The sequence below is a fragment of the Pongo pygmaeus genome, chromosome 21 (assembly GCF_028885625.2).
Source record: "Pongo pygmaeus isolate AG05252 chromosome 21, NHGRI_mPonPyg2-v2.0_pri, whole genome shotgun sequence".
Taxonomy (NCBI): domain Eukaryota; kingdom Metazoa; phylum Chordata; class Mammalia; order Primates; family Hominidae; genus Pongo; species Pongo pygmaeus.
The window spans coordinates 50,540,335-50,553,825 of record NC_072394.2 but is presented as its reverse complement, the minus strand read 5'-3'; the positions used below and the strand labels follow the sequence as shown (position 1 = coordinate 50,553,825).

The following is a 13,491-nucleotide window of genomic DNA, read 5'->3' as shown; positions in this document are numbered from 1 at the left end:
AGCTCCGTGCGCGTGGGACCAGTGGCTCCGACAAAGCCTTGGCCAAACTCTGCTTCCCGATCCTTCCCCTCACCCAGTTGCCTCCTGCCTACAGCATCTGCGGACGCTCAGCCCCAGGAGATGCGAGCTGCTCGGGGACCGCCCTGAGTTTCTGAGAGTCCTGGGGGCGATGGCACCTGGGTCCTGTGCAGATGACACTGGGGAGCCTCGAAGGCTTCGACTCGGGCTGAGCGTGGGGGTGGGCTTGGGGGATGCTCAGTCCTGACCCCACCATCGCGGCCCAGGGGACATATGATGGGGGTTGTGTCCCTTCAGAAAGAGACAGCAGGTCCTGCTGTGCGCACACGCTGGGAAGAGACGGTCCAGCCTCCACCAAGTGGAACCCAGAGCCCAGAGGGAGGGCCCTGCCCCTTCCACTCGGCCTGGCCAGTCCTGTCTGTGGGTTTCCATTGTCAGCCGTGAAGAGGAATTGAGACTCACAGGTGGGGTTAAGCGGAGTGAGGAAGGGCTTGTTAAGCTGGTTAATTCTGGACGCCCCGGGAATCTGAAGATGGAATTGTGAAACATTCATGGATTTGCCCCAGTATTCCAGCCAACCATGCCTGTGTGGGTCTGTGTGTGTGTGTCTGTGTGTGGGAGGGGGAGGGAGGCAGGGGCGGTATGAGTGTATGTATGTGTTGGTACTGGTGTTGATGGTGTATAGTTCTCTCACTTGGGACTCTTGCCTCCCAACCTGATTTAACACGGGTTGAGCCCACATGGCCTAGTGGTTAAGAACATAGTCTCTGGAGCTAAACTGCCCAGGCTCAAGTCCCAGCTCTGCCCCCTGAGCAAGTGCCTTGACCACTCTGCCTCAGCTTCCCCATCTGTAGCATGGGGAGCTTAGTAATAGTGCCGTATCTCATGGGGTTGGTGTGAGGACTAAGTGAGATCATAGATACAGGGCATGGGGAATAGTGCCCGGCGTGTGCCAGCTCCCGCCACTCTGCAAAGAGGACACGTCCTGCCTCCCCACGGCCGACTCACACCCAACAGCTCCTGCATGGACCTGGATAGAATGAATCTGCTGTTCTCCGGGGACCTCCATGCACCTGACTTCAGCTTGGCCTTCAGGGGTCATTCTCAGGATGAACTCAACTCCATTCATACCTAAAAGAATTTGAGCACTGGCTGGGGATCTGCTGGGTCTTCACTGATGAGCACCCCAGAGGAGGTGATCTCAGGTCAAATGTCCCTGTCTGAGAATTTAGGGGGGTGGTAGACTGGGGAAGGTAACTGGGGACTTGAGCTTATATTTAATGTCTTGGTTTTCTTACAGGGAAATACATTATGTATTACTTGTGTCATGAAAATTAATTTTAATTTAAAAATCAATTTCATGCAATATAGATTTCACCATAAAGTAACATAATTTTTAATTTTTTTGATTGAGATATTTGACAGTAGACACTGCATCATCCTGAAAGAACGAACTTTACAGTAAACAAATTTTAGTCCCTTAATAACGAGATCAGAAATAGCTACAATGCTTGCCCCTCCTGCTAACAGTTATGCAGGGCTTTGCTCATACCAAAGCTTTGCCTCTCATGACTTGTTTCCATCCTTATGACAACGCAGCAAGGTTGGAAGAAGAGGAGTATGATTGTTTCTGTTTTGCCAAAGAAGATGGAGTGACTTTCTCCCTGCAGTGGGTTCCTATTGAAGTATTACAGCAACAATTCACCAGGCCCTTCTTCACCTGACCCCAAATCTCCCAGCACAGTAGCCCATGGCCCCGTCCCTGCCCCCAGCACCAGCAGTGGGCTGTGATTGGCCTGATGCAGTCAGCTCTTCCCACTCTCTGACCTTGACTGATTCAAGAATGGGCACCTGGCCCAGGAGGGCCAGTGAAAGGTAAGATGTTGCCTGGGCTCCCTGGCTTTTCCATGGTTTGCTCTGGACAAGGTGGATGGGGTGCAGCTCTTAGAACCACTGCAGCCTTCTCTGCTACCACAAGAAAAGGCAGTCTGAAATCATGACCCGTGAGAGAGGAAACAACCAAGAGAACTTTAGGGAAACTGAACCACAGCCTGATCCAATCATTCCTGTTGCTGTTTATCTCTGGGATTTTTGAAGGCTTGAGCCCATGAATCTCCCTCCTGCTCACACCTGTTTGCACTGAGTTTTCCATTCCCTGCAGCCATAGCTCTCTATCTATTCTGGCTCTCGTGTCGCTTGATGGTAAGGGGTAGATTATTAAACCAAGGCCTTCCCTGGCTGGCTCGTTGTGTGCAATACACACCTTCTCACAGCCAACCTGGTTCTTTACATCTAAACTTCAGAGTCAGACGAGAGACCCTAGAGGTCATCTAGTGCAGCCCCTTAGTGTAACCCCTGAGCAAAGTGAGGCCTGGGAAGAAGTCGTGAGCCCGGATCACAGGGCTGGACTTTCTATCCCCAATTGCTCCTGTTTTTAGGTTAACATGATCTAAGAGACCACCTGTGACAAGACAACCAGAGCTTCATCTGTCAGTGCAAAGTCTGTATCTGCACTCCCAAAATGAAGTGGCAAACATCAGCCATTGCAGACCACTCAGCGAGAAAACCTCCTCTGTTCCAAATATCTGGATACAGTCCTGATTCTAAATTGGAGAGTGACTTTACTATTTTGACTATCTGATATTTTTGCTTTTCTCTGCTAAATTCGATGACTTTTTTGAAAATTATTTGTATTCGATCATTTCACTGGGGTACAGATCTGCAGTGTTTTTCTAAGCACATATTTCCATACCAACAAAAAATCTTAAAAAGGAGCAGAAATGGAGAATGGATTAACTTACCTTTTATTCTATCCCTACTCCCTATAGACTCTCTCACGAGGCTGGGGGTTTTATTTTTCTTCTCTTCTAGTTTCTATTAAGACAAGGACATATGGACTGACATGCAATCTCCAGGTTACTTGAAGCATGGCTGTGAGAGATGCATCCCAAATTGGGATTTTTCCATGCATGGCCACGTTCAAGGGTGCAAAAGGCAGGAGCCACTCAGAGAGTGTAGCTTGGGAGGGCTTTGTGTCACTGTCCAGGTGAGATTTCTCACTCTCAGAGTCTCACGTGGTTGAAAATGTTCATCGCGGTAACAGCAGACCCTTCAAGTCTGTGTCACTCTTACAGCAAAGATGCTGTGTTGAATTTTCATGGCAAAAACAACTGCAATTTTAGGCCACTGTAAAACATCTTTTGTTTTGTGCTGAGCCATGGAGAGTGAGAACTTAAGCGATAAACACTCAGCATCTGCCGTCCTTCCAAAGCCTCTTTCACATTCACTTACTTCCCTCAATCCATTCAGAACAGTGTCATACAAAAGTGATTTTCAGGCTGGGCACGGTGGTTCACACCTGTAATCCCAGCACTTTGGGAGGCTGAGGCGGGCGGATCACTTGAAGTTAGGAGTTCAAGACCTGTTTGCCCAACATGGTGAAACCCCATCTCTACAAAAATAAAAAAATTAGCCCGGTGTGGTAGTGGGTGCCTGTAATCCCAGTTACTTGGGAGGCTGAGGTGGAATAATCGCTTTAACCCAGGAGGCAGAGGTTGCAGTGAGCCGAGATCATGCCACTGCACATTGCACTCCAGCCTAGGTGACAGAGCGAGACTCCGTCTAAAAAAAAAAAAAAAATGAATGCCAGGCACGGTGGCTCACGCCTGTAATCCCCCTTTGGGAGGCCGAGGTGGGCATATCACGAAGTCAGGAGTTCCAGACCAGCCTGACCAACGTGGTGAAACCCCGTCTCTACTAAAAATACAAAAATTAGCTGGGCATGGTGGCACGCACCTGTAATCCCAGCTACTCAGGAGGCTGAGGCAGGAGAATCGCTTGAACCTGGGAGGCGGAGGTTGCAGTGAGCCGAGATCACGCCACCGCACTCCAGCCTGGGCCACAGAGCAAGACTCTGTCTCAAAAAAAAAAAAAAAAGTGATTTTCATCATCCCCCTCAGAGATTATTGGAGGGGACAACATCTTATTAATTTTTTACAATCTTATAATCAATTTTTAATTAATGAGACAATGATGAAAAACAGACTTTATGGAAAAAGAAAAATCACTCATGTAGTTGCAGCTACAGCCAATGTGTTTGAGACTAGGAGCTTTGGAATTGGGTATCTGTGTTCAAATCCTGAGTCCACCATGTCCCTGCCGTGTGAGTCCGGGGACATCACTCACTTGAGGACATCACTCACATGACAGTGTCACTTACCTGAGAGGCCACTATCTGGGGAGGTCACTGGCCTTCTCTGAACCAGTTTTACTCAGTTTTAAGGATTATTATGAAGGTTCAAAGTCAAAATATATTATTAAGGTCTTGCTTCTTGAAGTGTGGTCTGCAAACCAGCAGCCATCACCTAGATGATTGTTAAAAAATACAGAATTTCGGGGCCCATCCAGGTCCTACTGAATAGAAATCTAAATTTTAACAAGCCCCCCAGGTGGTTTGTGAGCACATTAACATGTGAGAAGCATTGTCTTCAAGCATGTGCATGCCGTTAGGTGCACAGCAGGGCCTCAACTTAGCCTCCTGATTGGTGTACATCTTATCACATTATACTATTTCTTACTTAACGAAATGCATTTCATGCTGTTTTACAGTTTTCACTTGAGTTCATACTACTTCCTGGTCTACATGGAGCTATTTTGAATGTCTGCGTAATAGTCTACTGAATCATTATATCATGCTTTCTTCTCCCATTTCCCCATCTTGATCATTCCCAGCATTTTGCTGTTAGAAAATAGCACCTTACTGAGGCAGGAGACTGTTGGATCCGGGAGGCGGAGGTTGCAGTGAGCCAAGTTTGCACCACTACACTCTAGCCTGGGCAACAAAAGTGAAACTCTGTCTCAAAAAAAAAAAAAAAAGAAGAAAAGAAAAAAGAAAAAGAAAATAGCACCTTAGTGAGCATCCTTTTATGTAGAGATTTCCAGAGACAGGGAAGAAGGAGGGAAAGGAAAAGAGAAAAAAGGAAAAAAAGAAAAAGAAAAGCATGTATCTGTCTCTTTATAGTCAGGAGTGTTGAATGTCCCCTTTAATCTCATTGTAAACTAAGGGAGAAAACCATGCCCCTGGCTGCATCCACTGGGCAGTGATGGGGGTACAGAGACAATTACCTCACTGAGTCACAGCACAGAGCTTCAGGGATGCAGGATGCAACCAGGGCAGAGGTGTCAGCCACACCTCCATGGCACCGATGCCTCATAATCGACTTATGGAAAAATTATTTTGAAATTTGCTTACCTGCTCAGGAACTGAAACTAGAGAGAAACCCAGATTATGGGGGGACACTTGTATTGAAGGGCCTCCTCGTGAGTGGTCTCTGCACATACAAATCACCTTGCTGCTCAGGAGTTCAAAGCCCTGGCCTGGCACTTATTTCACAGGCTTGCAGGAGCTGACATCATTATGCATTAATGGGTGGCTCAATTGCAGGGAACCCTGGTGACAAGTGACTTCCTCGCCACACTTGGAAACGGAGCCCCGCCTAGCCTCTCCTGTGGCCTGTCCAGAAAGTTAAAGGCAGGCAGCACTTGAGCTCTGGTCTTCCGTCCCCACAGCCTTCACTGTCCCCCCAACGCAGGTGCCTCTGGCCCTAAGCCACTTCTCCAGTGGCCAGCCGTGGCACTTCTCCCTCTCCAGAGCCATGGCCTATTTTACATGAGATAAAAATCTGCAGACAAAAGCTCTTGCTGCCCAGAGCATGCGTTCTAGAACTCAGATAAATAAATGAGCAAGAAACTGAGCGTGTGCAAGGGTAGCCATGCTGTGGGGAAAAGAAGATGGAGGGAGGATAGTAAGGGGACCCCAGACTCAGGGAGTAGGAGGGGGGCAAGGGGATCAGGAAGAGTTGGTGGGGGGGGTCCTCATGCCTCAGAGCTGGGGGAGATTGGAGTGGGGATGAGGGAGGACTTGGGTCCTGGGCTTCTTGGCTGCTGACATGACCAAGGATAGAGGAGACATGAGAACAGCCTGCCAGGTTCCAGGTAGGTGATGGCAGAGCCACGGCTGTAAGCGGACAAGGGAGCTGGATCTCGCAGGGGCCCAGAGCTCTGGGCATCTCTTCTGTCCCACCTCTGGGGCTGAGCCTGGAGGAGCCTGGTCCGCAGCATGTTCCTTGTTGTCACTGACCCTGTGGAGTTTCAGGAACCCCAAGGGCTGCCCAGGGGCCAAAGCGTCTCCTGTGACCTCCCCCCTCCCAGCAGAGGGAGAACCTGGGACCCCCCTCTTTTGGAACACTCCTTCCAGAGGCAACTGCAGGTGGATTCTCATCCGACAAGAGACAGCATCACTCAGAACCCCTAGAAAGGCCATTGATTAAACGCCACAGAGGACAGCAGTGATGAGGTCTGCAGAAGGCAGCACGTAGCCAGAGGCAGGGCCAGGCGATGGATGGCCCCTGCTTTCAGAAACTCCCCGAGTCCCACTGCTCCCTGCCCTTGGGCAGGTCGCTCTGGAGTTGAAGAGTCATTAAGAGAAGCAGTTCCTTTTTATAACCAGTTCTCTTTTCTCTCTCAGGTGGTTCTGGAATAAAAACATAAAAGCGATGTCAGGTCACAAGGAAGAAGCCGCCTCAGGTGAATCTGGCTTCAGAGATGGGGACCCCTGAAGTGAAGCAGGAAGTGAAGGCTAATACTTTTAGCTGGATTGAAATGCAGGAAAGGAACATACTGCACAAGCCGGTCTCCCTGTGCCTGGGGATGAAGAGGTCTCCTTCCCATCCAGGGCTACTCAGAGCCCTCATCAGGGTCCCTCAGTGACTCCATCAGGTCTGAGAACATCCTCTGGGATAGAGAAGAAAAAAACAGAGATTCATCCAAAGCTCTTTGGAATTTAATAATAAAGGAGATAATAAACAGGCAATGGGGGCAGGCGCAGTGGCTCATGCCTGTAATCCCAGCACTTTGAGAGGCTGAGGCAGGAGGATCACTTGAGGCCAGGAGTTTGAGACCAGTCTAAGCAACATGGTGAAACCCCAACTCTACTAAAAACACAAAAATTAGCCAGGTCTGGTGGTGCAGGCCTGTAATCCCAGCTACTTGGAAGTCTGCGCCATGAGAATCACTTGAACCCAGGAAGTGGAGGTTGCAGTGAGCTGAGATCATGCCACTGCATTCCAGCCTGGGCACAAGAGTGAGTGAAACTCTATCTCAAAAATAAATAAATAAATAAATAAATAAATAAATAAATAAATAAATAAATAAAATAAACAGCCAAAGGTTCCCGTGCCCTGAGAGGGCCAGTACGTGGTCGTCATGCCCCCAGAAGGGCAGGCAGCACCGTGCCAGCCATAACATGGGGGCACTGCTCCATCGACTAGACATAGAAACAGTGTCCGGCCATGCCACTGTCCGGTGGAAATCCTTGGAGTCTGTTTTCACTTCTTCCTGCTGGAATGGAAGTCCAGGGACACAGCCCAGCTTCCCCCAGGCAGGCATTCTATTCTGCCCCATTCATTTTTGTTGTTGTTGTTAGTATTATGATATGACTACTTGGGAAAGATGACTCACATTTGCTTTGTATTTAATTCATGTATTCAGACCTATTTCACTTACGTATCCACAATTTTCTGAGCAAAGTATTTGTTTATTTATGGAGTGACTTCTCTGAGCACTAGAGCTGTGAACAGACGGACCTGGCCCAGGCCCTCAGAGGGTGAACGTTCTGGTAAAGGAGGCACAATAAACAGGGAAATAAACAAGATTGGTGAAGAGGGTGAAACTGCTCTACAGGAAATAAACTGGGAATTGAAAGAGCAAAGGGAAGAAAGGCCGCATTGGATGGGGAGGTGAGGACGGCCTCTCTGAAGAGGTGAGCTTTGAGCTCAAGCTGAGGACTGAGAAGATTCCAGCCCAGTAACAGCCATCAGGAGATCACGCCAGGTCAAGGGCACAGCAGGTGCCAAGGCCTGGAGGCAGGACTGGGCTGGACAAGTCCAGGGAACAGAGAGGACGCTAGGACTGAGGACGTACGAAGAGCAGGTTGCAGGGATGCAGGAAGGGGTGGGGGGTGTGGATCAGGTAGAGCCTCCTGGGACAGGGTGAGCCCCCTTGGGGTTCACATGGGGAGCAGTGGGAAGTGATTAGAGGAGTTTATATGGTGGGGGTGCAGCACAGCTGGTGCGCATGTCCGGACAGCCACTGATTGGCTGCTGGGAGGGAATGGAGGGAATGAAGGGTCAGGGCAAGCATGGAAACCGTCGGACCAGGCTGAACCCAGACCTACAAGATGCGAGACCTTGTGCAAATGTATCTTTCCTGAGCCTCAGGTCCTCGTCTGTGATTGAGGGAATCATGAGTCATCCTGAGGCTGTTCTGAGGCTGTAATAAGAAGGCGCCCACGGCAGAGCCCAGCACACAAGGTCAGTGTCTTTCCGTAACGATAACAAGCGAACCTTGACCTTCCCAGACTCACGTCCCTGACTCAGGAGATAACTCAGACCAAAATAACGTGCCCTTGGGTTGCCCTATGGGTGTGCTTGTGTAGACCCAGCCCATTGATCTCGACTGTCAGGGTTTCTTCAGGTGGTGAGAACGTGGCCCTGGTATTGGGACTGCAAATTCTAATTGACATCTCACCTGGGAACGGCAGGGCAGCTCATTAAAGTGACTCAACCCAGAACACAGCCATTAGGGAATTTGATGGTGAAGCCTGGGAGCAAACACCTGCCTTGGTAGTTCAACAAGAATCCAGGAAATCATCTTAAAACACAGGCCAGGCACGGTGGCTCACACCTGCAATCCCAGCACTTTGGGAGGCCAAGGCAGGCAAATCACGAGGGCAGGAGTTTGAGACCAGCCTGGCCAACATGGTGAAACCCCATCTCTACTAAAAAAATACAAAAATCTGCTGAGCATGGTGGCGGGCGCCTGTAATCCCAGCTACTCAACAGGCTGAGGCAGGAGAATCGCTTGAACCCGGGAGGCAGAGGTTGCAGTGAGCCGAGATCATACCACTGCACTCCAGCCTGGGCGACAGGAAGAAAAAAAAATACCTTCCTTTGCTCAAGCAATGGCTTGACGATCGCTCCTTTGAGCTCCAACACCCCATTCTGGGTTTAATTGAAACTGACACACCTTGGCAAGGATGTCCAGCAGCATCCACCTGCGGAAGGAATTGAAATGACACCACGAGGCAGCAGACAGACAAATCCTGGATATGGGGCATCCCACAGAGCAACTGCTCCCAGGAATTCAACAAGCAGTGGCATTAAAAGTAAAATGAAGGAGAGGGGATCACTGTCAACCAAAGAGAAGTTAGAAACTTAACAACCAAATGCCGTGTGGTCCTTGTTGAATTTCTGGAAAAGAAACCAGAAAAAAAAATCTGAGAAACACCTGGGGGAATTTGAACATTGGAGATGATTAGGATATTGCAACTTTGTTAGAAAATGTCCACTTGAGGTCTGGGATTTGCTTTAAAATAATTTGGCAGAAAGAGGGGAAAGAGCTGGAAGGAAGGGGGCAAACCCTGAGAGCTGTTGAACCTGGGTGTTGGGTAGATGATGATTCACTATATTCCTCTGGTTGAAATATCTGTAGTGGGCCGGGCGCGGTGGTTCATGCCTGTAATTCCAGCACTTTGAGAGGCCAAGGCGGGCGGATCATGAGGTCAGGAGATCGAGACCATCCTGGCTAACACGGTGAAACCCTGTCTCTACTAAAAATATAAAAAAATTAGCCGGGTGTGGTGGCGGTGCCTGTACTCCCAGCTACTCGGGAGGCTGAGGCAGGAGAATGGCGTGAACCCAGGAGCCAGAGCTTGCAGTGAGCAGAGATCGCGCCACTGCACTCCAGCCTGGGCGACAGAGCGAGACTCCCTCTCAAAAAAAAAAAAAAAGAAGAAAGAAAAGAAAATAAATATCTATATAGTGATTGTTTAATTGTGCTCAGTCTATTTTTAAAGATTGGAGATTTCTTGAGGAAGTGTTGCAGAATATTGCAGAACACAGCCCAGGAATTGTCATTGTATCATTTTTGCTCCTGCCCCTGTAGCCCAGTATGAACAGGGCATTTCACAAGGACATGAGGCTGGGACTGTAAAATATTACCAACTCTTCTGCAGATGTGGTTCTCTCTGCAACCCCCAGCCAAGTCCTGGATGCCAGGACGGGATTTTATTTGCACGCCATCTGCAGATACCAGCTTGCTCACTACACAAGACGACAGACTGACGTGACTCTATGCAGCTCTGAGCACAACAGCCGGGGCCTGTCACTCAGCTTGCCAGCAGAGAGCCAGGGGTGTTTTCAAGCAGAAATAATGGGCCACCGTGGCTTTTTAAAGAGATATGCTTTATCTCTGGGGCCGCATCCAGGCTGGAGCTGCTGGAGGACAATGACAGGCTCCTGGGCCAGCGAGGAGGCTTTCATACCTTGGCTTGTCTGCAGACGGAGGACAGCTGGGGCTTCGCAGGCCGAGGCACCCAGGGGTTGCGGTGATCAGCGGGGGGCACAGAAAAGCAGCCAACTCTGCACTCTGAGGAGGGTAGAGATTTGGAGAATTTCTGTTGGATTTGAAATGCACGACAGTTCCTTGGAGGAACCGGGAGTCCAGGTGGAATCTTCGCAGGCAGGGTCATGTGGTTTGGTCGCCTTCATTACTCAAAAGCAGGAATCTGTGTTTGGGAAGATATGAACTATGTACTTTTGATTGAAAACAGCTGCACACCCACAAATCCCTTTAGCCAGTTAATTGGACCATGACAGGCACTCCAGATGTCTACCCACATGCCCTTTTCTTACCAACAGGACCCCGACGATCACACGCTCCCTGGATGGTGCCCAGCTTCCTGGCCACTCAGCCTGTGTGACACAGCTCTAGCCCAGTGGAGGGGGAGAACAGGCAGCTGCTGGGGATTCTGGGAAAATGTGGTCTCTTATGTAAGCTCTCTCCTGCTCTCACCTCCTCCTTCCTCCTCTCCCATCTGGAGGCAGACAGGAGGCCGAGCATGGCAGCACCAGCAACCGCAGGAGGCCTCGAGGTAAAGGCACCAGCTGAGGATGGTGGCAGAAAGGCAGAAGGAGCCAGGCCCAGGGCGATATCCTGCAGCCCCACACCTGCTCCGGCCCCTTCGCCCCCGGACCTGTGAATCTGGAATAAGGCAACTTCCCCCCAGAGATGCCACCGTGCCTGGGCTTCTATGGCTTTGAGCTGAGCACAGCCCTGGGTGATGGAGAAAGACAATAGTGGTCACCCTACCCAGCAACCACCTACTTGCACAGGTATAAATTTCAGGTCGGCTGAATCCCTCAAAGCTAAATCCAGAATTTATGAATCTTCTTCCACACCAACCACACCAACCATCCTATTCCTTCAAGATTCTTTGAATGTGTGGCTGGGCTGTCCTACAAGTGCCGTTAGAGGAGGGAACAGGTCTTGTTGCATCCTCCTGCCTCCGCTTCCCCTTCTGTATGACGGAACCTGATTAGCATTTGAGGATTCACCTTCCCCACTCAATCCATGTGTCTAGGGTGAGCTGACCCTGAACCTCAGGTCTCAGGGTGGACACGAGAGCTGGACCTAGCCCAGCCAGCACCACTTGCCCTGGAAAGCAATGGGCTCAGTGAAGGAAGGACCTAAGCTGACCGTTTAGAGTGACTCTCGTGGCCTTTGTGGGATCTGCTCTTGTCCCTGGATTTGAACCTGAGAGTGTGAGGCTAGAGCTTCGGTGGGCAGCTAGCACCAGGCAGGGGCACCTGAAGGCTGCTGGGCCTCCTCCTGCCGAGGAGCCACGACCATGGCAGTGGGTGGACACGTGGAGGCCAGGGGCTCCAGGGGACAGTGTCCAGGGGTCAGACCCAGCTTGCCTGAAGGTCGAGCACAAGTGGTCAAGCCTGTTAATGCACTCTCCGCTAAGCCACCGGAGTCATCAGGTCTTCTGTCACTTGCCCTGAGAGAATCCTGCAGCTATTAGGGCTGAAACTTCACCGGCCCTTGGGAAACCTCCAGCCTGCCCAGAAACCAAGAGAACATTTCCGCCTGCTGAGTTTCCCACCACAATCGTCCTCCCTGGGCCTCACCCACCTCCATGTGGGGCCATTTCCTTTGGCTGAATTCACTGGACTGTCAGGGAACAGCAGCTGGGGTTGACTTTGCTTGCTTCCGAGCGGGAGAACACATTTTGGTCTGTTTTAACACCTAAATGACACACATATGCCCTGCGTAATGCAGAAATGGAAAGTTCCTATGTGCAGAGGTCATCATAGGCATCTTTGTTTCTGAGGTTTTGCTCAAAGAAAACAAACCTGTAGCCAGCACTCCTTGCTGGGAGGTCAGACTCTGCTGCTGCAGCTGCTCCGAGGGCTGAAGTGCCTCATCCCTGGCCCAGGTTCCCTCGATGGCCTGGCGGCTCAGTCTCTCCTAAAGGCCTCTCCCCTCCCCCTGCTGACTCCGCTCCCCACCACCAAAGGCTCTGGCCTCCTGCGAACTTTGTTTCTGGGGATTAAAAAGGCCTCGAGGATCTTGCAGCTCCATCTGCAGAGGCTGAAGGAGCAGCAATGTCAGTGGCTGTTTTGCTAAACTGCAACCAGCCACCTCCCTGAAGTGGGTAAAATACTGTGAGCCCCAAGAGAAAAGTCCACTCATGGAGGTGCCAAAAGCAGAGAGGCGAAATGCCTCTGAAACACGAAGTCACCAAACAACCTTCACAAACCACGAGTGTCAGGTCACAATCACAGGCGGGGCTGGCCAGGGGTGGCTGTTCCTAACAGCCCCTTTGTGTTTCTGTCCATGAAACAGACTCCACGATGGCCCCATGGCCACTTCTGCGCTTCGTTTCTTCTCTGCTTCCTGGAGGCCCCTGTCCACTTCTTGTCCTTGTGGTTGGATTCCCTTCCCAATTCCTAGAACTCCGTGCTTTCCCTGGACCAGGGCTTCCCAGCCTTCCAGGGAGTGGGCTATAGAGCAGAGCATTCCTCTCCTTTCTGTATGTCTGAGGTTCTCTGAGCCCTGTAGTTTTTAGCTGCCCAAAGATGACACGTCTCCCCAAACTTGAGGCCTGATCCTCCCACCAAAGACGCTGTGTCCTATTACCTGCTCTCTTTTCATGTTGGCATTTATTATTTTCTGGAATTGTCTTGTTTAGTGACTTATTTACCTCCTTTAGTGTCTGACTCCTCAGACTAAACGTGAGCTCTGTGTAGTCTGAGGCTACATCTGTGTAATTCTCTTGTGTTTCCCTGGAGCCCGCAGCCATAGAGGGTGCCTGATAGGAGCTCAATCAATGTGAGGTGAAGAGATGAATGAAGGAAGGATGGAATGAATGAGTGGGGGCCTCTTGGTCACAGTCCCCCTTATTGTTGCTTTTTTTTTTTCTTGCTACTGCCTCTCTCCAACTTGATGTTTTCTGGACTCAAAACCTTATATGTCTGTCTCGTGTTGTTGAGTACAACTTTCTGCACATGGTGAAAATGTTCTGTGTCTGCACTGTCCAATATGGCAGCCACTAGCCACATGTGACTATGG

General features: G+C 50.2%; 1 long non-coding RNA gene across 1 annotated transcript; it reads right to left on the bottom strand.

The window, feature by feature from the left end:
- Positions 1–4,928: 4,928 nt before the first annotated feature.
- Positions 4,929–12,661, bottom strand: LOC129021705 (uncharacterized). Its single transcript, XR_008496122.1, has 4 exons — positions 12,273–12,661; positions 10,400–10,642; positions 6,698–6,810; positions 4,929–6,550 (listed from the first exon to the last, which is right to left on the bottom strand). It is a non-coding gene; the product is annotated as an uncharacterized LOC129021705 (long non-coding RNA).
- Between the last annotated feature and the right edge of the window lie 830 nt (positions 12,662–13,491).